The sequence below is a fragment of the Pinus tabuliformis genome, chromosome 7 (genome assembly GCF_031772625.1).
Source record: "Pinus tabuliformis cultivar Carrire ecotype Pingquan chromosome 7, CPIR1, whole genome shotgun sequence".
Lineage (NCBI taxonomy): Eukaryota > Viridiplantae > Streptophyta > Pinopsida > Pinales > Pinaceae > Pinus > Pinus tabuliformis.
The window spans coordinates 81731230-81751817 of NC_142293.1; the positions used below are offsets into that span (position 1 = coordinate 81731230).

The 20588-nt window shown below is 36.9% G+C and overlaps 1 protein-coding gene across 3 annotated transcripts in view; it reads right to left on the reverse strand.

Moving 5' to 3' along the window:
- LOC149245292 (LisH/CRA/RING-U-box domains-containing protein) overlaps window positions 1-20588 on the reverse strand; it is a 205648-nt gene that overhangs the window by 162813 nt on the left and 22247 nt on the right. The window lies entirely within an intron of this gene.

A 20588-nucleotide genomic window follows, 5' to 3' on the forward strand; every position in this document is an offset into this window, starting at 1 on the left:
CTTCATGCAACATTGGTCTAGATGAGCGAGATATTGTTGATTTCAAATTTGCTCTTTTTTTTTAAATTATGATGATCGGAAAGTTGCAACGAGGATTTGAGTTCCCGGAATGCCCAGATCATGATTCCAAACACATGGGAAGATGCTGAATAGTTGTTCCATTTCCAAAAATAGGTTATAATAAGGTTTCTGATTTATATTGACTGAGTTATGCCCATTTTAAATTTTCACCAAAGTGATTTTCTTCAAAACCCTTACTCAATTTTAAGAGTTCTAGCAAGATGGCTCTTATACGAAGCAATGATGGTCCTCTGATTGAAGAATGCATCAAATATTGCAAGTCAAGAAACCCAACCCATTGTATAATCTACATACGGTTTAGCTTCCAAGGTGAGGCTCTCACATGGTTGGATTCACTTACCTACAGAAACTTTCTGATGATCAATTTGAACAAATGGTCTCATGCTCGAAAGAAGGGCAATAAGAAACATAAAGGGTTATTTTTTACTGATATCTCCATATCACAGGTTCATGGATGTATTCAAAAAGAAAAGATTATTGTGTCAAACAATCCTAGTTGCAAGCATAATTTTATCAATGTTAATTTGGCAAAAAAATTGCAAATTCCAGCAAAACATATCGAAAACATACAAGTTCATAATGAAGATGTTCAAATTTATAAGGATTTGAAGATTCCTATAGATAAGTATGTGTTGCATTCTAATTTTCATGCTTTAGATATGGATAATGTGGATGTTGTTTTGGGATACCCTTGGATGGACTTTATTGGTACTGTCAACATTAATGTGCAAAATAAATTCTTGAAACTTTAGTATAAAAAAAAGAAAATTACATTGCAAATTATTTCCATCAGAAAACAGGTAGAGTCCAAGGAGGCCCAAGCAAAAAACTCTACAGTTGTTGACACATCAAATGACGAGATTGTGGTGAAGTAATAATGGAAGACAAGAAACAAAAGTTGGTACTACAAAAGGAACCCGATACCACTCAGGCTCCATCATGTGGGGAATTGAAGACAACAACACCATCAGTCAAGGTTTCATCATATCACCACCCGCACCACCCAACAAGACAATAACCCAGAAGATGGCACGGGATTAACAACCAGGATGGCGACAACTGGAAGACACACAGAGAGGCAGGCAAGCTAACTGCAACACATCTACACATGGGCACCACAAGAACCAGTTTCCATCTCAAGCGGGTGACACAACTGATAGGCAGAGTGTTTATTTTTCTCTGCGATGGATGGATGCATGTTCATGGTATCAGTGGACTACTCTTTTGAGTAGATCTTATTATTTGTGTTTTTCTCATGTTTTGGGGACGAAACATGCTATTTGTGAAAGGATTTTAAGGTACTCCACTACCAATCCTTCCACCAATTCTTGAGGGATTGGACACCAAGCTTGAACAACCTCAAGTCTAGTACTATATTCTCGATTTTGTTTAATAAAAATTATGTACATTTCTAGTATAATTTTTTCTTTAAATCAATGCAAGGTAACCAATCTCTAGAAGCCATGTCAAATTATCCAAAATAATCTTGATAACTTATCTATAAAACCTAAGCATCAAAAACCAAGGTCTTTAAGATAGCACCCTATTGTTTTCCTATAACGCCAGTGACCACCAAATAAATCGACCATTGAAAGAAAAGTCAATTATGTTACTATCTCCCTTCCATCATAGTAGAAATTCAATGGCCTCAAACAATTTCCAAATGCTTTGGGCCACAAAGATACATTTCATCTTGACTTTGAGGTGAGAATAAGATATAGAAAGATCAGTCCCAACCAACTTTCTTGCCATACGAGGCAAATTGTTGATACTTGTTACGAGCGCCTCCAAGGCCTCCTAACCTTTTCAGGCTCAGATTATCCATTTAGCACACAATGCCTGAGTTTGGGTATGAGAGTTGAAAATGTCCATACCAACCCAACCTCTCAAAATATAGCACATTGCAATTAATTCAATAGAAGCCTTTTCATCCTTCAAAATTAGCCCAAAGAAAAAACTTATAAAAAAATTCTATGATCTCATATGCTAGTAATAGAATGTACCCAAAAAGCATAATAGACATGAGTTGCTACCAAAAACTTTCTGCAAATTTGAGAACAAGCTAAGACAATGTCAAGCATTACATTTTTCTATCTTCTTCTCTGCCCACTTAAGCTCTCTTGGACAGGTTTGAAAAGTAAACAATATAACCAAGAACTTAAAAAGTGCTTTCGGTAGATCCATGGCCACCATCTACTAGCGAATTGTCCACCGATCTCTTTAGGGCTTTGTTACTAACATTGGATTAAAGCCAATTCAATTTTAAAGCGCAAAGTTGTTCAAGATATGTCCAAACATTCCATTGTGTTATCCACAGATTCACATTCTTCCAAAATGGTGAGAAATGATCATCTGCAAACTAACCATTAACAATTTATTCAACATCAAACTTGGGCAAAAGAATACCCTAGATGAGGCCTTCATTAATTCCCTTAGCAGACAAATAAAAAAGTATTTTGGCAGCTTTGACATAAGGCCAGAGCAAGAGAACTATTGGAAATACCAAGAGGGGGTGAATTAGTATTTTTAATTTTTCATAGCATTAAACATTATTAGCATTAGTTAAACATAAACAATCATTAACACCAATCAACAATGCACAGAATTAAGACAGTAGACACCAGAGGGTTTTTAGGTGGAAACCTTTTCGAGAGAAAAACCACTTAAAACTTCTTAATATTTGTCTTCAATATGTACATCAATAGGAAGCTCCAACTTCCATCATTTTCAGCTACAACTGAGGGAGGCTCCAACCCCCTAATTTACAGGCTACAACCTAACAAATGCTCCAACACTATGTTTACCAGCTGCTATTGGCTGGACACTCCAACGCCCAAGTTTACAGAATCTGACCTAAAGGAAGCTCTATCTGCTCGATTCACCAAATGTTACTGGAAGGATGCTACAACACCCTGCACAAGCTCCAACCTACCCTAACATTGTTGGACATTGGATAAACCAACGCTCCCCGTGTGTTTCGCGACATGGACTAACCGCCTCTCGTTGATCCTTATCTCTGGCCATGCAATCGTTGACTAACACCTGTGGGTTTTGGTCTAACAACAATCATGATTCCCAACAAGTGCTATCAAAGCATAGGTCACGAGTTCGATACACACCCGGCTCATGTTGGGGGGGTATTGTTGGACATTGGATAAACCAACGCTCCCCATGTGTTTTGCGACATGGACTAACCGCCTCTCGTTGATCCTTATCTCTGGCGATGCGATTGTTGACTAACAACTGTGGGTTTTGGTCTAACGGCAAAATCACAATTCCCAACAAGCATTGCCCTACCACCCTAAACTTTTCTCAAGCTCCGACTTGAAGGAGACTCCATTCTACTACCTTGCACCTCCCTGCCACCTTGCACAGCAAATCGCCAATTGCCCTAAAGGCTCCAACCTTCAGTTCACCATGGTGAACCATGTTTCACAATTTTCAGACTCGATCCACATGTGCTCAATATCAATAGGAAACTACAAACCAAGAATCTACAAAACAATCTTTGTTAATCAAATCTTCCTCTGCTCCATCCGCACACCAAACCCTAGTTGTCAATATCCATTGTCATACACAGATATGCCTCCACCTAATTTGCACGCCAAACCCTAGCTGTCAATATCCATTATAATAAACTATTCTGCCTCTACCAGTCTACGTATCAAACCCTAGCGGCTGAACAATTCAATTTTGTTCAATCTCAATACCAAATCCGACCGTTGCACAACACTACTACACTCTTACTGCCACTATTGTTGCTATCAAGTTCACTGTCATAGTCAAAGGTCATTGCCATAGTCAAAGTTCACTATCAAGTTCATTGTCATAACAAAGGTTACTGTTATATAGATCACTGTCACATATCCAAAGCATAAATGAATATCATTGTTATGAAGATGTAGTATTCCCTTTTTGTTGGATTTTTTTGGAAAAATCAAGGCAATGAGTTCGCAGATCAGATCTGGAAATTTTCATGCAAATTTTCAAAAACAATTTGCATTTCTAAGTTCCTTGCAAAAAAATACCACAATTCAAACAAAAAAATTTGTCCAAATCCGAGTATGGATGAGGGAGATATCACTGATTTAAAATCAGTTGTTTTGCAAAAAAAACTTGACTAAAAATCATGGGCATCTAAGTCATCCCCAACGATTTTTTCAGTTTTTTACCAAATTTTACGAAACTAATTGTAGATCTGACCTCCTCTTGAAAAATCACCCAATTTCAAAAAAAAAAATCAGACAAATTAGAGTCTAGTTGAGAGAGATATTGTTGATTTCAAATTAGCTCTTTTTTTTAATTGTGACGATCAGAAAGTTGCAACGAGGATTTGAGCTCCCAGAATGCCCAGATCATGATTCCAATCACATGGGAAGATGTTGAATAGTTGTTCCATTTCCAAAAATAGGTTATAATAAGGTTTTTGATTTATATTGACTGAGTTATGCCCATTTTAAATTTTCGCCAAAGTGATTTTCTTCGAAACCCTTACTCTATTTTAAGGGTTCTAGCAAGATGGCTTTTATAGGAAGCGATGATGGTCCTCTGATTGAAGAATGCATCAAATATTGCAAATCAAGAAACCCAACCCATTGGATAATCTACATACGGTTTAGCTTCCAAGGTGAGGCTCTCACATGGTTGGATTCACTTGAAGAGGACTACCTACAGAAACTTTCTGATGACGAATTTGAACAATTTTTGAACAAATGGTCTCATGCTCGAAAGAAGGGCAATAAGAAACATAAAGGGTTATTTTTTACTGATATCTTCATATTACAGGTTCATGGATGTATTCAAAAAGAGAAGATCATTGTGTCAAACAATCCAAGTTGAAAGCATAATTTTATCAATGTTAATTTGTCAAAAAAATTGCAAATTCCAGCAAAACATATTGAAAACATACAAGTTCATAATGAAGATGTTCAAATTTATAAGGATTTGAAGATTCTTATAGATAAGTATGTGTTGCATTCTAATTTTTATGCTTTAGATATGGATAATGCGGATGTCGTTTTGGGATACCCTTGGATGAATTTTGTTGGTACTGTCAACATTAATGTGCAAAATAAATTCTTGAGACTTTGGTATAAAAAGAAGAAAATTACATTGCAAGATATTTCCATCAGCAAACAGGTAGAGTCCAAGGAGGCCCAGGCAAAAAACTCTACAGTTGTTGACACATCAAATGACGAGTCTGTGGTGAAGTAATAATGGAAGACAAGAAACAAAAGTTGGTACTACAAAACAAAGCCGATACCACTCAGGCTCCATCACATGGGGAATTGAAGACAACAACACCATCAGTCAAGGTTCATCATATCACCACCCGCACCACCCAACAAGACAATAGCCTAGAAGATGGCACAGGATTAACAACCAGGATGGCGACAACTGGAAGACACACAGAGAGGCAGGGCGAGCTAACTGACACATATCTCCACATGGGCACCACAAGAACCAGTTTCCATCTCAAGCGAACGAGGCCACTGATAGGCAGAGTGTTTATCATTCTCTGCGATGGATGGATCCATGTTCATGGTATCAGTGGACTACTCTTTTGAGTAGATCTTATTATTTGTGTTTTTCTCATGTTTCGGGGACAAAACATGCTATTTGTGAAAGGATTTTAAGGCACTCCACTACCAATCCTTCCATCAATTCTTGAGGGATTGGACACCAAGCTTGAAACCTCAAGTCTAGTACCATATTCACAATTTTGTTTAATAAAAATTATGTACATTTTTAGTATAATTTTTTCTTTAAATTCAATGCAAGGTAACCAATCTCTAGAAGCCATGTCAAATTATCCAAAATAATCTTGATAACTTATCTATAAAACCTAAGCATCGAGAACCAAGGTCTTTAAGATAGCACCCTATTGTTTTCATATAATGCCAGTGACAACCAAATAAATCGACCATTGAAAGAAAAGTCAGTTATGTTACTATCTCCCTTCCATCATAATAGAAATTGAATGGCCTCAAACAATTTCCAAATGCTTTGGGCCACAAAGATACATTTCATCTTGACTTTGAGGTGAGAATAAGATATAGAAAGATCAGTCCCAACCAACTTTCGAGGCAAATTGTTGATACTTGTTACGAGCGCCTCCAAGGCCTCCTAAACTTTTGAGGCTCAAATTATCCATTTAGCACACAATGCCTGAGTTTGGGTATGAGAGTTGAAAATGTCCATACCAACCCAACCTCTCAAAATATAGCACATTGCAATTAATTCAATAGAAGCCTTTTCATCCTTCAAAATTAGCCCAAAGAAAAGACTTGTAAAAAAAATTCTATGATCTTGTATGCTAGTAATAGAATGTACCCAAAAAGCATAATAGACATGAGTTGCAACCAAAACCTTTCTGAAAATTTGAGAACAGGCTAAAGACAATGTCAAGAATTAGTGACGCATTTTTCTATCTTCTTCTCTGCCCACTTAAGCTCTCTTGGATAGGTTTGAAAAGTAAACAATATAACCAAGAACTTAAAAAGTGCTTTAGGTAGATCCATGGCCACCATCTACTAGCGAATTGTCCACGGATCTCTTTAGGGCTTTGTTACTAACCTTGGATTAAAGCCAATTCAATTTTAAAGCGCAAAGTTGTTCAAGATATGTCCAAACATTCCATTGTGTTATCCACAGATTCACATTCTTCCAAAATGGTGAGAAATGATCATCTGCAAACTAACCATTAACAATTTATTCAACATCAAGCTTGGGCAAAAGAATACCCTAGATGAGGCCTTCACAAATTCTCTTACCAGTCAAATAAAAAAGTATTTTGGCAGCTATGACATAAGGCCAGAGCAAGAGAACTGTTGGAAATTCTAAGAGGGGGGTGAATTAGTATTTCTTACTTCAATTAGTATTTTTAACTTTTCAGAGCATTAAGCATTATTAGCATTAGTTAAACATAAACAATCATTAACACCAATCAACAATCCACAGAATTAAGACAGTAGACACCAGAGGTTTTTAGGTGGAAACCTTTCCAGGAGAAAAACCACTTAACACTTCTTAATATTTGTCTTCAATATGTACATCAATAGGAAGCTCCAACTTCCATCATTTTCAGCTACAACTAAGGGAGGCTCCAACCCCTTAGTTTACAGGCTACAACCTGACAGATGCTCCAACACTATGTTTACCAGCAGCTACTGGATGGACGCTCCACCCAAGTTTACAAAATCTGACCTAAAGGAAGCTCTATCTGCTCGATTCACCAAATGTTACTGGAAGGATACTACAACACCCTACACAAGCTCCAACCTACCCTAACATTGTTGGACAGTGGATAAACCAACGCTCCCCGTGTGTTTCGCGACATGGACTAACCGCCTCTCGTTGATCCTTATCTTTGGCAATGCAATCGTTGACTAACACCTGTGGGTTTTGGTCTAACGACAATCATGATTTCCAACAAGTGGTATCAGAGCGTAGGTCACGAGTTCGATACACACCCGGCTCATGTTGGAGGGAGATTGTTGGACATTGGATAAACCAACGCTCCCCGTGTGTTTTGCTACATGGACTAACCGCCTCTCGTTGATCCTTATCTCTGGCGATGCGATTGTTGACTAACACCTATGGGTTTTGGTCTAACGGCAATCACAATTCCCAACAAGCATTGCCCTACCACCCTAAACTTTTCTCAAGCTCCAACTTGAAGGAGACTCCACTCTATTGCCTTGCACCACCCTGCCACCCTACACAGCAAACTACCACTTGCCCTAAAGGCTCCAACCTTCAGCTCACCACGGTGAACCACGTTTCACAATTTTCAGACTCGATCCACATGCGCTCAATGTCAATAGGAAACTACAAATCAAGAATCTACAAGAAAATCTTTGTTAATCAAATCTTCCTTCGCTCAATCCGCACACCAAACCCTAGTTGTCAATATCCATTGTCATACACAGATATGCCTCCACCTAATTTGCACGCCAAACCCTAGCTGTCAATATCCATTATAATAAACTATTCTTCCTCTACCAGTCTACATATCCAAAACCTAGCAGCTGAACAATTCATCTTTGTTCAATCTCAATACCAAATCCGACCGCTGCACAACACTACTACACTCTTACTGCCACTATTGTTGATGTCAAGCTCACTATCAAGTTCATTGTCATAACAAAGGTTATTGTTATATAGATCATTGTCACATATCCAAAGCATAAATGAATATCATTGCTATGAAGATGTAGCATTCCCTTTTTGTGGGATTTTGTTTGGAAAAATCGGGGCAATGAGTTTGTAGATCAAATCTAGAAATTTTCGTGCAAATTTTCAAAAACAATTTGCATTTCTAAGTTCCTTGCAAAAAAATACCACAATTCAAACAAAAAAATCGTCCAAATCCGAGTATGGATGAGGGAGATATCATTGATTTAAAATCAGTTGTTTTGCAAAAAAAAAACTTGACTAAAAATCATGGACATCTAAGTCATCCCCAGTGATTTTTTCAGTTTTTTACAAAATTTCACGAAACTAATTGTAGATCTGAGCTCCTCTTGAAAAATCACCCAATTAGAAACAAAAAAAAAAAAAAAACAATCAATCGAATTAGAATCTAGATGAGCGAGATATTGTTGATTTCAAATTAGCTCTTTTTTTTAAATTGTGACGATCGGAGAGTTGCAACGAGGATTTGAGTTCCAGAAATGCCCAGATCATGATTCCAATCACATGGAAAGATGTTGAATAGTTGTTCCATTTCCAAAAACAGGTTATAATAAGGTTTCTGAGTTATATTGATTGAGTTATGCCCATTTTAAATTTTCGCCAAAGTGATTTTCTTCAAAACCCTTACTCTATTTTAAGGGTTCTAGCAAGATGGCTTTTATAGGAAGCAATGATGGTCCTCTGATTGAAGAATGCATCAAATATTGCAAGTCAAGAAACCCAACCCATTGGATAATCTACATACGGTTTAGCTTCCAAGGTGAGGCTCTCACATGGTTGGATTCACTTGAATAGGACTACCTATAAAAACTTTCTGATGACGAATTTGAACAACTTTTGAACAAATGGTCTCATGCTCGAAAGAAGGGTAATAAGAAACATAAAGGATTATTTTTTACTGATATCTCCATATTACAGGTTCATGGATGTATTCAAAAAGAAAAGATCATTGTGTCTAACAATCCTAGTTGCAAGCATAATTTTATCAATATTAATTTAGCAAAAAAATTGCAAATTCCAACAAAACATATTGAAGACATACAAGTTCATAATGAAGATGTTCAAATTCATAAGGATTTGAAGATTCCTATAGATAAGTATGTGTTGCATTCTAATTTTCATGCTTTAGATATGGATAATGTGGATGTAGTTTTGGGATACCCTTGGATGGACTCTATTGGTACTGTCAACATTAATGTGCAAAATAAATTCATGAAACTTTGCAAAAGAAAATTACATTGCAAGATATTTCCATCAGCAAACAGGTAGAGTCCAAGGAGGCCCAAGCAAAAAAACTCTACAATTGTTGACACATCAAATAACGAGTCTGTGGTGAAGTAATAATGGAAGACAAGAAACAAAAGTTGGTACTATGGAAGGAACCCAATACCACTCAAGCTCCATCATGTGGGGAATTGAAGACAACAACACCGTCAGTCAAGGTTTCATCATATCACCACCTGCACCAACCAACAAGACAATAACCTAGAAGATGGCCCAGGATTAACAACGAGGATGGCGACAACTGGAAGACACAAAGAGAGGCAGGGCGAGCTAACTGCAACACATCTCCAAATGGGCACCACAAGAACCAGTTTCCATCTCAAGCGAGCGAGGCAGCTGATAGGCAGAGTGTTTATCTTTCTCCGCAATGGATGGATGCATGTTCATGGTATTAGTGGACTACTCTTTTGAGTAGATCTTATTATTTGTGTTCTTCTCATGTTTCAGGGACGAAACATGCTTGAGGGGGGTGGAATGTAGTATACCTAAGGGGGATAGTATGGGGTAAAGAGAGAGGTACCCAAGGTAATGATGTGACGTAAGGATGATAAATAAATGGGCCATAGTTAATAAATAAAGTGGTTAACCTACATAATGCGAAGGACCACAAGTAGTTAGGAAATAATGTGATAAGCCCATTGTATTGGATGTATAGTATTGAGAGACCCATGGTAGTTACTCATGATATTGTCTGTATGAAACCTATATAGAGGCTTGACTCTCCATTGAGGGATGTCAAGTATTGTTTTGTATTGGCAGACATTAGCTTGTGGAGTGATCTCCTTCCCTAAGGCGTAATTGTATGGTGTTACCCTACCTCAAGGGTTTTGATATTAATAAAGATCTGAAGCTTTTATCAACTATTGTGTTATTCTTCTAGCATATTTGCAAGTTTTATTATAATTGTAGGTCAGATATATTACATAAGATCATTGTCACATCAAATGTTACTGTCACAAGGTCATTGTCAAGTCAACCATCTGTGTCACTACCATATCATATCACAACAACAACCTTCTTTATTCAGGTAATCAAACCCTAGTTCCGCAATTCAACATCAACCCTTTGTTTGTTCAAACCCTAGTTGCATAAAAAATACCAACTTCAACTATACATGGCATTAATGGTTCCCATAAACAACACTTAAATCTTCAAGACATATAATGGAGACTTTAATCAACAAGGTTCATCTCAGAATTTTGATTTCAGTGCTTCTTCCAGATTTTGATTTGAACTAAACATGAGTAACTTGATGTTCTACAAATTGCTCACTTCAGACAATGCTTCTACAAGTTGGGCCTTTTTGGTGTTGGTGCTACAAAGTTCTCATTGGCAATTTGTTTAACATCAAAATAAAATTGAAATAAACTTACACAAAGTTCTAACCCGACACATACAAAGCCAAGAGCTTGGGCACGTCACGAGAATGTCTTGCTAATCATGTTGGTGACATAAAGGACGAGAGTTGTCAACCCGATTACGTGTTATTCAACAAATATATCGAACTTGGCAACATTATATCCCAAGGCATATTCTCTGCGGTACTCTAGAACCCTGCGTATGCCATATGTTTATCGACCCATTTGACGTGCCATAATTTCAATCATAAATTACATTTTCGCTTCAATAGATATATCCAACGAACTGAACTCTTCAGGCCACGAAACGAGGAATATTTGTTTGACTGTTGTTGATCATGTTCGGACAAAGCAATTACAACCCTGAAGACTGACAAACCGCAAGCATGTCTGTCATCGACATTTCCTGTGCTCTTATTCAATTCATGGCCACCTTTGCCACGGTCATTTGGATTACATCTCGTCCTACTATCAAATGTGGCCTAGATAGAGGAATTTGGTTGTCAAAGACTGAAAATTCAACAATCCCACCTGCTCCACACTTCGTTTCAGTGAATGAGGCTGCAAATCTCCAACAAATGTCAATAATGGACTTTCTTTATGCCAAATACATATTAGGGCTAGGATCTTAGCCTTTCCAATTGTTGAAGAATGTAACTAGTGTCAGTATTCATAATTGTATTTGAGTTATAATGTAATGTATTTGTCAAAAGAAAGAAAAAGAAATTTTATTATGAAAGAAAAATTATTTATTAAGCATGGGTTTCATGCTTTATTATTTTATTTTTAGGTCAAAGCCTCCATTGTAGGCTTCTAGGGTTTATACCATGAGTCTTAGTCCTTGTCATTATTTAATAAACCCTTCTATAAAACAAGAAAGAAATTTATTTGTGTCAAAAGTGTCATTTGCGCCTCCTCCACCAAGTCAGCGTCAAAAAGGAGCCAGAAATCACTATAGATTGGCAACTACTCAACCTCATTTGGACACTCAACCCAGAAAGTTCGATTTGCAGTTGCAGGAGAATAAAAGAAGTGCAAAATACCTATAATAAGAAACAAATACCGCAGCGAAGAAGAAGGAACCCTAGCAAAGAACTCTGAAGACCATTTTCTCTCTTTTGACTCACACATGCAAAATTCTTAAGTTGCAAGTCTGCACTAGAGCCGAAATTCTGAGTTGAAGCTAGATTGAAGTTGTTTGACTAGGGTTGACTATTGAAGTTTGTCTATTCATCTTGAGAGGCTAACTTGGTTGATAAAAGGAGGATCTTTGTTTAGGTCTAAGGTCTTGGATTGTCTCAATTTGATTTGAATCTACTAGTGGAAGAGTTTGACTAGGTTTCCCCTTCATAGGGGTTTTGCCTTGGCCAAGTGCGTCTATCTAGTGTCATTGATCTTCATGTTTTTTATTAGATAATTGCTTGATGAGAAGAAGATAAAAGAAGAACCTAAAGAAAGTTAATAACAACATAAGAATATCACAAGTAATTGTCAAGTCAACAAAATTTTTCTGCCTTTCTGATTTTTTAACACCTGTGGGACCAAAAACTAAATGTGTGCGGAACTTTGAACAGTGCTCAAATCAACGAACCAATTCCAACAATATCTATTACCACTTGGGTCTCAGAGCCTTTGGGCTGCCTTACTGTATTTTTAAGATAATTCAAGAGTCGCAGGTATTATGAAAAGAGCCCTAAGCAAATTCGGGTCCGAGCTCAAAAAGAACTTCTACCTTTTGCCCAAAAATCTAGCCTTCCAAGAGGATGATTATGCCGTAGAGAAATCTTCAGTGCAACAAGTGTGCTTCATATGCCTTCTGTCGTCGCACAGATTGTCACGACAATGCTCAGACCGAAGGCTGTCACCCTGGTCCCCGATATCTCCGTTTAAGCCGTCTCCCGCGGCTAAGGGGGGTAGACCCTATGGGATGAATGAAGACCAACTGTGGACCAGTTGGGTTGGGAGACAAAACAATGCGATTTAGCACTTGATTGATTTAGAAATTAATGTACCAGTGCCTTATGGAGTTAATGATGATTATTTATTAAATGTTGCAGAAAGTATAAACCATGTAAAACAATCATTTATCATCAAATAACCCAAACGATATAAGATATTCAACAAATGCACAACGCCTTAATGATGATCCAGCAATTAAACTTCAAGAAAAATTAAATGCTTTAAATGATCATAAAATTTAAATGTTGATCAGCTACCACTTTCATATAGCCAACTTGTAGATAAACATTTAAGTGAATTTAGCTATAGAGAAATGGAACATAAATACCACAAGAAACTCCAAAAAATGAATTTTCAATTTTTTTAGTTAAGCTTTTCAAAAAAAAAAAAAACTATATTTTTAAATATTTTTATAAAATTTTAAGTCTAAAAAAATTTAACAAAACCAAAATCCTAAAAAAAATCTAGTCTAAACTAAAGTCTAAAAAATAAAAAAGAAACTTTTTTAACTTTTTATGAATTTTTTATCTTTTATTGATTTTTTATTTTAAAATTAAAATGAAACAAAACTAAAATAAAATCTAGTCTAAAAAAATTGATTTTTGCATTTTTTTGTTAGATGATCCAAAAATAATTTATTATCATAGGTTATAAAATTGAAATAAAATAATTATTAATTTAAGAAATTAAATTAATAATTATTATTCTAGAATGATTAATTATTTAATGGAGACAATTAGAAATTAGTATATTGTTGTAACAAGATATGACTCTCCAAATGTGTCGTATCTTAGGCTCTATTTTAGGAGATTAGTTAGCTAGTTGGTTTGAATAGCATTTAATGTAAATGGACACTTGTTATTTAATAAGTGATCCATAATTAGAGGTAGTTAGGACATGGAGCTTATAAATAGCTCATTGCAAGAGTGTTTGGTTGTTCGGGTGTAAACTCTTGCAAAATCAATTATGTAATTGTTTTTTCTGATTAATAAAATTGTGTGTCTGAGGACACTTCTGCCATTATTGTGGTATCAGAGCTCCAGTAATGATGCAGTGGATGTGAGGAGGATATTCCAGCTCAACAAAGTCCTAGCAAACTCCATTCAATTGACCGGCAAATGATTGAAGCGGCCATGATATTGTTGTTTCTGCTTGTATTGATGGCGGTGTCGTCGGTTCTGCCATTATTGATAACTGCCATTCTTTTTACCAATCTATACTGTTGATCGATTTCGAACCTTACATATCATATCGCTGGTTGTTTCTTATATATACAGTATTTATCATCATCTTTGGTTTTGATGATGAGCTTTCTGTTTCAAACTATGTAAATCGATTCTCTCCATTATTCATCACGCGTAGCCACTTCTCTCCGAAGTTAAATTGCATTGATACTTTGAGAGGATCTACACAGATCACAATTTCAAATAACCGCTTCACTGACCACGACTGCAGCTCCGAATGGTCTCTTTACAAGCACATTGACACGCCCCATGTTTCTGCATTAAATGAATCTGTGGTAGGAAGTGTAAAGTCTATTTTCAAAAGCTGTGAACAACGTTTGGATAATTCATCTGAGTTTTTGGAGAGCAATGATGGTGATCCAGAGCTAATTGTTTTTATACCATTCACGTCTGATTCCACATGACAAATTTTGTTGCAGCATGCAATTATCTGCAATCAAAAGAAATTAAAGATATTGTAATTCAAGCTCCACCAAAGAGCGGACGTGTATCTTGTTCCTTTGGGTTGCAGGCATCTGCTGTACATGATGTAAATGTAAATATAAATGTAGGGGAGGATAACAGTAATCACAGAGGGAGAGTTTGCAGGATTCATGATGCCAAACAATGGGACGAATCTTTGCTGTCATCTAGAAAAGTTGGCCTGAGCTTTCCTGGAGAATCTCCTTATTTTTTGTTGGCCTCGACATACCAATGAAGTGGCTATATATGAACATCTTCTTTAACTAGCAAAGGTTGTGTCCCAGGTTATTTTATTTTCCTTAACATCATCATTAAATATTAGTGTGTGTAAAGAAAGAGGAAATGCAATATTGCCAGTGTAAGCGGGGCAATATAATGATATTAATGGCAGAAGTGTCCTCAGACACGTAATTTTATTAATCAGAAAAAAAACAATTACATAATTGATTTTGCAAGAGTTTACACTCGAACAACCAAACACTCTTGCAATGAGCTATTTATAAGCTCCATGTCCTAACTACCTCTAATTCTGGATCACTTATTAAATAACAAGTGTCCATTTACAATAAATGCTATTCAAACCAACTAGCTAACTAATCTCCTAAAATAGAGCCTAACATACGACACATTTGGAGAGTCATATCTAGTTACAACAATATGCTAATTCTAAAAGTCTCCATTAAATAATTAAACATTCTAGAATAATAATTATTAATTTAATATCTTAAATTAATAATTATTTTATTCTAATTTTATAACCTATGATAAAATTGTATTTTTGGATCATCTAACATTCCCCCCTATGATCCAAAGATACATTACAACAGATACCAAGTTCATCCCTGAACTTAGTAAATTTTATTCTGCCAAGCGGTTTCGCGAAAATGTCGGAGATCTGATCTTCGGAAGGACAATAAACTAGTTTGAGGACATCTTTGGCAATGAGAGACCTGATATGATGATACTTGGTGTCCACATGCTTTGTCTTTGAATGAAAAACTGGGTTCTTGGCAAGTTTGATGGCTGACTGGCTGTCAATGAACAATGATGTAGCTTCTCCCTGAGAAATGCCCAGGTCCTGCAAAATTCGGCGCAACCAAACAATTTCACATGTTGCTTCCCATGCTGAAATGTACTCTGCTTCTACTGAAGAAGTGGCCACTGTAGCTTGTTTTTTACAACTCCAAGATACTGCTGCTGACCCCATATTCATTAAATAACCTGATGTTGATGCTCGATCATCAATACTCCCAGCAAAGTCGGCATCAGAATATCCACCAAGTACAAAATTTTTAGTCTTTGTGTAAAGAAGACCAAAATCTTTTGTTCCTTAGATATATCGAAGAACTCTTTTGGCTGCATTCCAGTGGCTGTCTCGTGGTTCCTGCATAAAACGTGAAAGAATACTGACTGCATAAGATAGATCAGGACGAGTATTTGTCAAATAAATCAAGCTGCCAATCAACTGTCTGTAAGTTGTACTGTCCACCTTTTCCCCCCCTTCAAATTTTGAAAGTTTCAAGTTCTGCTCCATGGGGGTGAGAACGGGCTTACAATCTTGCATGCCAAATCGCTGAAGAACATCTGCGGCATACTTACTCTGAGAAATGAAAATATGATGTGGACCTTGGAAGACTTCAACTCCAAGATAGTAGTGAAGTAATCCCAAATCTGTCATCTTAAAACCTGCATGTAACTCCTTTTTTACCTGTGCAATATGATCATCATGATTGCCAGTGATGATCAAATCATCTACATACATAACAAGAATTACCAGATATTTGCCCTGTTGGCGCACATACAAAGTATCATCAGATTCACTTCTTTGAAAACCAACTTTCTTAAGGTATTCGTCCATCTTAGCATACCAAGCTCGGGGAGCTTGTTTTAATGCATATAAAGCCTTGATCAATTTGCGGACTTTATGTTCTTGTCCTTCAACTTCAAAACCTGGTGGTTGGGTCATATACACTTCCTCCTGTAAATCCCCGTTGAGAAAAGCACTTTTCACATCCATTTGATGAACTTTCCATCCTTTTTGACCGGCCAATGCAAGTGTTAATCGGATGGTGTTCCATTTAGCTGTTGGAGCAAAAGTTTCTTCATAATCAATGCCTTCCTGCTGCGCAAAACCCTTTGCGACAAGTCGTGCTTTATAATTTTCAAGTTCACCCTTCTGATTATACTTAATTCTGTAAACCCATTTACAGCCTATGGGTTTAACATTCGCTGGACAATCAACAAGTTTCCAAGTGTTGTTATCAATTACTGCTTGATATTCTTCAACCATAGCCTGTTGCCATTCTTTATGTTTTACTGCCTCTTTGTATGTGGAAGGTTCAGTAAAATCACTTGCGATCAAGGCAAAATTGCCTTCACTTCTATGTGCCCTTCTGGTGCCAGTTTTATTCTGTTCATCAGGCTTGACATCTTTCAAAAGTTGAACTGCCCATTTCGGAAGTTGGTGCTCACTTGTTTGTGCTTCTGTAAAGTCCCCATCATTGTAAAGAGGATTAATATAAACTGATGTTCGTCGTTCAGGTGAAGAATGTGGAGAATCACTGTCAGAAGAACTACTGCTGCTTGGAGATGCGGATGAACTGCTAGAAGACCCAGATGATGTTGTTGATGTAGATGGACTGGATGACTCATCGTCAGAGGAAGGAAAATCAAGTTCATACCAATTTGGTGAAGTTGGTGGACTTTGCATTTTTCCATTTCTTTTACTTCCCTTAGTTTCTAATTTGTGAAGAAGATTTTCAATTTCTTCAGCACTCTTACTCTCTGTTTCATCAAAAATGACATCCCTGCTCACAATGAATTTTCCATTGGTCAAAAGACGATACCCTTTCTTCTCATCAGAATAACCAATCATTGTGCATTTTAAACTTCTTGAGTCAAGCTTAGTTCGTTTTTCTTTCGAAACTAAGGCATAACACACTGACCCAAAAAACTCTAAGATGTTTAATTCGAGGTTTGAAACCAAACCAAGCTTCATAAGGTGTGATTCCGTCTAAAGAAGCAGTTGGAGATCTGTTTCTTAAGTAGACAGCTGTATGGATTGCTTCTGCCCAATATGTTGGACTTAACCTCTTGAAGGTTAACATGGATCTCGCCATTTCTAACAAAGTGTGATTCATTCTTTCGACTACTCCATTTTGCTGTGGAGTGTAAACATTAGTGAGATGTCGTCTTATGCCATTTTCACTGCAATAAGTTCTGAATTCATTTGAAGTGAATTCTCCCCCATTATCCGTCCTGAGAGTACCTATCTTTTCTTTGACTTCATTTTCAACAAGTTGGCGAAAAATTTTAAACTTATCAAATGCTTCTGACTTTTTCTTCAAGAAGTAAACCCAAGTCATTCTGCTGAAATCATCAATGAATAGTAAGAAATATTTGCAACCACCAAATGAAGTTTGTAGTGGACCACAAACATCACTGTGAACTAGTTGTAGCCGCCTGTTTGCACGCCATGAACTTGTTGGAAAACTTTCTCGATTTTGTTTGCCATAAATGCAAGCTTCACATTTTGCATTTTCCCTTTTGAATGTGGGAAGTCCTTTAACCATTCCTTGTTTCTGCAATTGAGAAAGACTGTCAAAATTCAAATGTCCATATCTTACATGCCATAGTCTCATAGGTGAAATACATGTAGTCACTGCCCCTGCAAAATCAGAATGCCTTGGAATAACTGTCCCTTTCATCCGTAACAGTTTTCCATATTCATAACCTGTCATGACTGTTTTCAAGTTCTGTTTCACTGAATTAATCTTCACTAAACCATCTTCCATAATCACCTGATGTCCTGCTTGTCGAATCGTGACTAAAGAGAGCAAATTTTTCTTGAAACTGGGTACATACCATACATTGGAAATCATTTTTTTCTCCAATGTCAGGGAGAAAAACATTTACTACTCCTTTTCCATAAGTAGTATGTTTTGTATCATCAGCAAGAAAAATTGAATTAAGTTGGCATTCTTGAAAATTCCAGAAAAAATCACGTCGACAAGTCATGTGCTGAGTTGCCCCGGAATCCAAGATCCAGGCATCTTCATAGTCACTTCTAAGATGAGATGAAATTTGTGATGCTGGTGAGGAAGTAAAAACATATTCTGAGTTATCTTCATCTTGATCATTTGCAAATTGTGTTGAATGCTGCTGAAACTTGGGAATTTTATTAAGTGAAGTTCGACAATCTTCAGCATAATGGCCAACTTTGTTACATCTTCGACACACAATTTGACTTAAGTCTCTTCCTCGTCCTAAAGATTGTCCTCTGCCTCTGCTTTGACCTCTATTTTGAAATTGTCCTCTACCTTGAAAATTATTTCTTCCTCCTTTGTTAAAATTGTTGCCTCTGCTTTGGCTTCGACCTCGATTATGTGCTGCTTGATTTTGATTCCCTCTGCCTCTTCCTCGAGAACTATCTGCTGATGACTTACTAGTGTTGGCCTCTGTGAGAAAAACATCTTCACCAACTTTCTTCTTCTTCCCAAAAGTTTTATCATGTTGACTTAACATTTCACAAAGTTCATCAAACTTTAGTTTTTCTAATTTCCCAGTTACTTGTAAAGTCTCTAAAAAATGCGTATAGGAAGAAGGAAGCCCAGCAATTACAATTGTGACCATAAAGCTATCATCAATTGCGGGAAAACTAGCATTAATAATTTCCTGCCTGATATTCTTAAGTCTGGAGAGATATTCAAGAATATCACCATCTTCAGTTAATTTTTGTTGCAACAATTTTAACTGTAGATCAACCTTCTTTGATTCAGGCTGAGTATCAAAGAGGTCTTTAAAAGTTTTCAAGGCAGTCCATGCATCTAAAGCATTTTCTATATGGACATACATTTCATCATTCACAGACGATTTAATAAGAGCTAAGGCTTTAGCATTCTTGATTTCCCATTTTGCCAATGCATCTGCATCTGTGGGTTTATTCGGCTTAACATCTCCATCACATATTCCCTGCCATAATTCATTGTAAATGAGTGTGCTTTCGATGAGACGATGCCATGTTTTATAAGATTTGGTGCCTTCTAGTTTGTCGGAATCAAAAAACAAATTAATCAACTTAGACATTTTAGCGTTGAAGCGTCGCACCAAGAATCAGAACAGAAAGGACAAGATAGTCAACACAACACACCACGCAAAAAACACGATCTATCAGGGCTTGGCCTTGACCCTCGAATAGTCGTCAAAACCGGAGAAAATTGACTGAGCTTTGCACTTGGCTCTAGTCAATTTCTCAAATTTTTACAAGGCAACTTTCAAAATTTGACTTTTTACAATGGTGCTTTTGCACAATATGGAAAAAAAATTTACCCCCCCCTCAAAGTAAAAAATACTTTGAGTTACAATGTGATGATCCCAAAAAACTTCTTAAAAACAAATTACCCAACACACCTTATCTCCCCAATTTACAAATTACAAATAAAACTCCTTATTACTCCAAATACAAAATAAAACACTTATATCTCCACAAAATATTCTTCAAATTTACAAAATGTGCTTGTCCCTGGCTTCTGGGCATTTTTTGAACGGTAGGCATGGGACTGGCTGAGGCTGCAGTGGATGATGCATAGCTGCGTGTCCATTGCTGCAAAAGCCTCTTGCTTCTTCGGCACCTGAATACCAGCACATCTGCTCTTCAGAGCAAATTTAATTCCAAAGACTTATGTTGATCAATACATTTTGCACAGTCCATTTTTATAATGTCATCAACTATTTAACTGACACCGGATACATTTTGATGAGAAAATGGTCACACCTCACAACCTTGTCATACTATAGGATAATGCCGTCCAATTAAAAGAACGTAACATGGTCATCTGCTGTACATATTTACTCTACATATGTGCATATGTTCAAGGAAACCTGCTTTCAGTTCTTTGGTCCCGTATTAATGCAATCGGTGAACTGCCCGTAGAAGCCGATCCAAGCCGAAGATCTCACACCGGGGTTTTCATTTTTGTATTGGAGAGGGCGGCTGGTCTCTGTG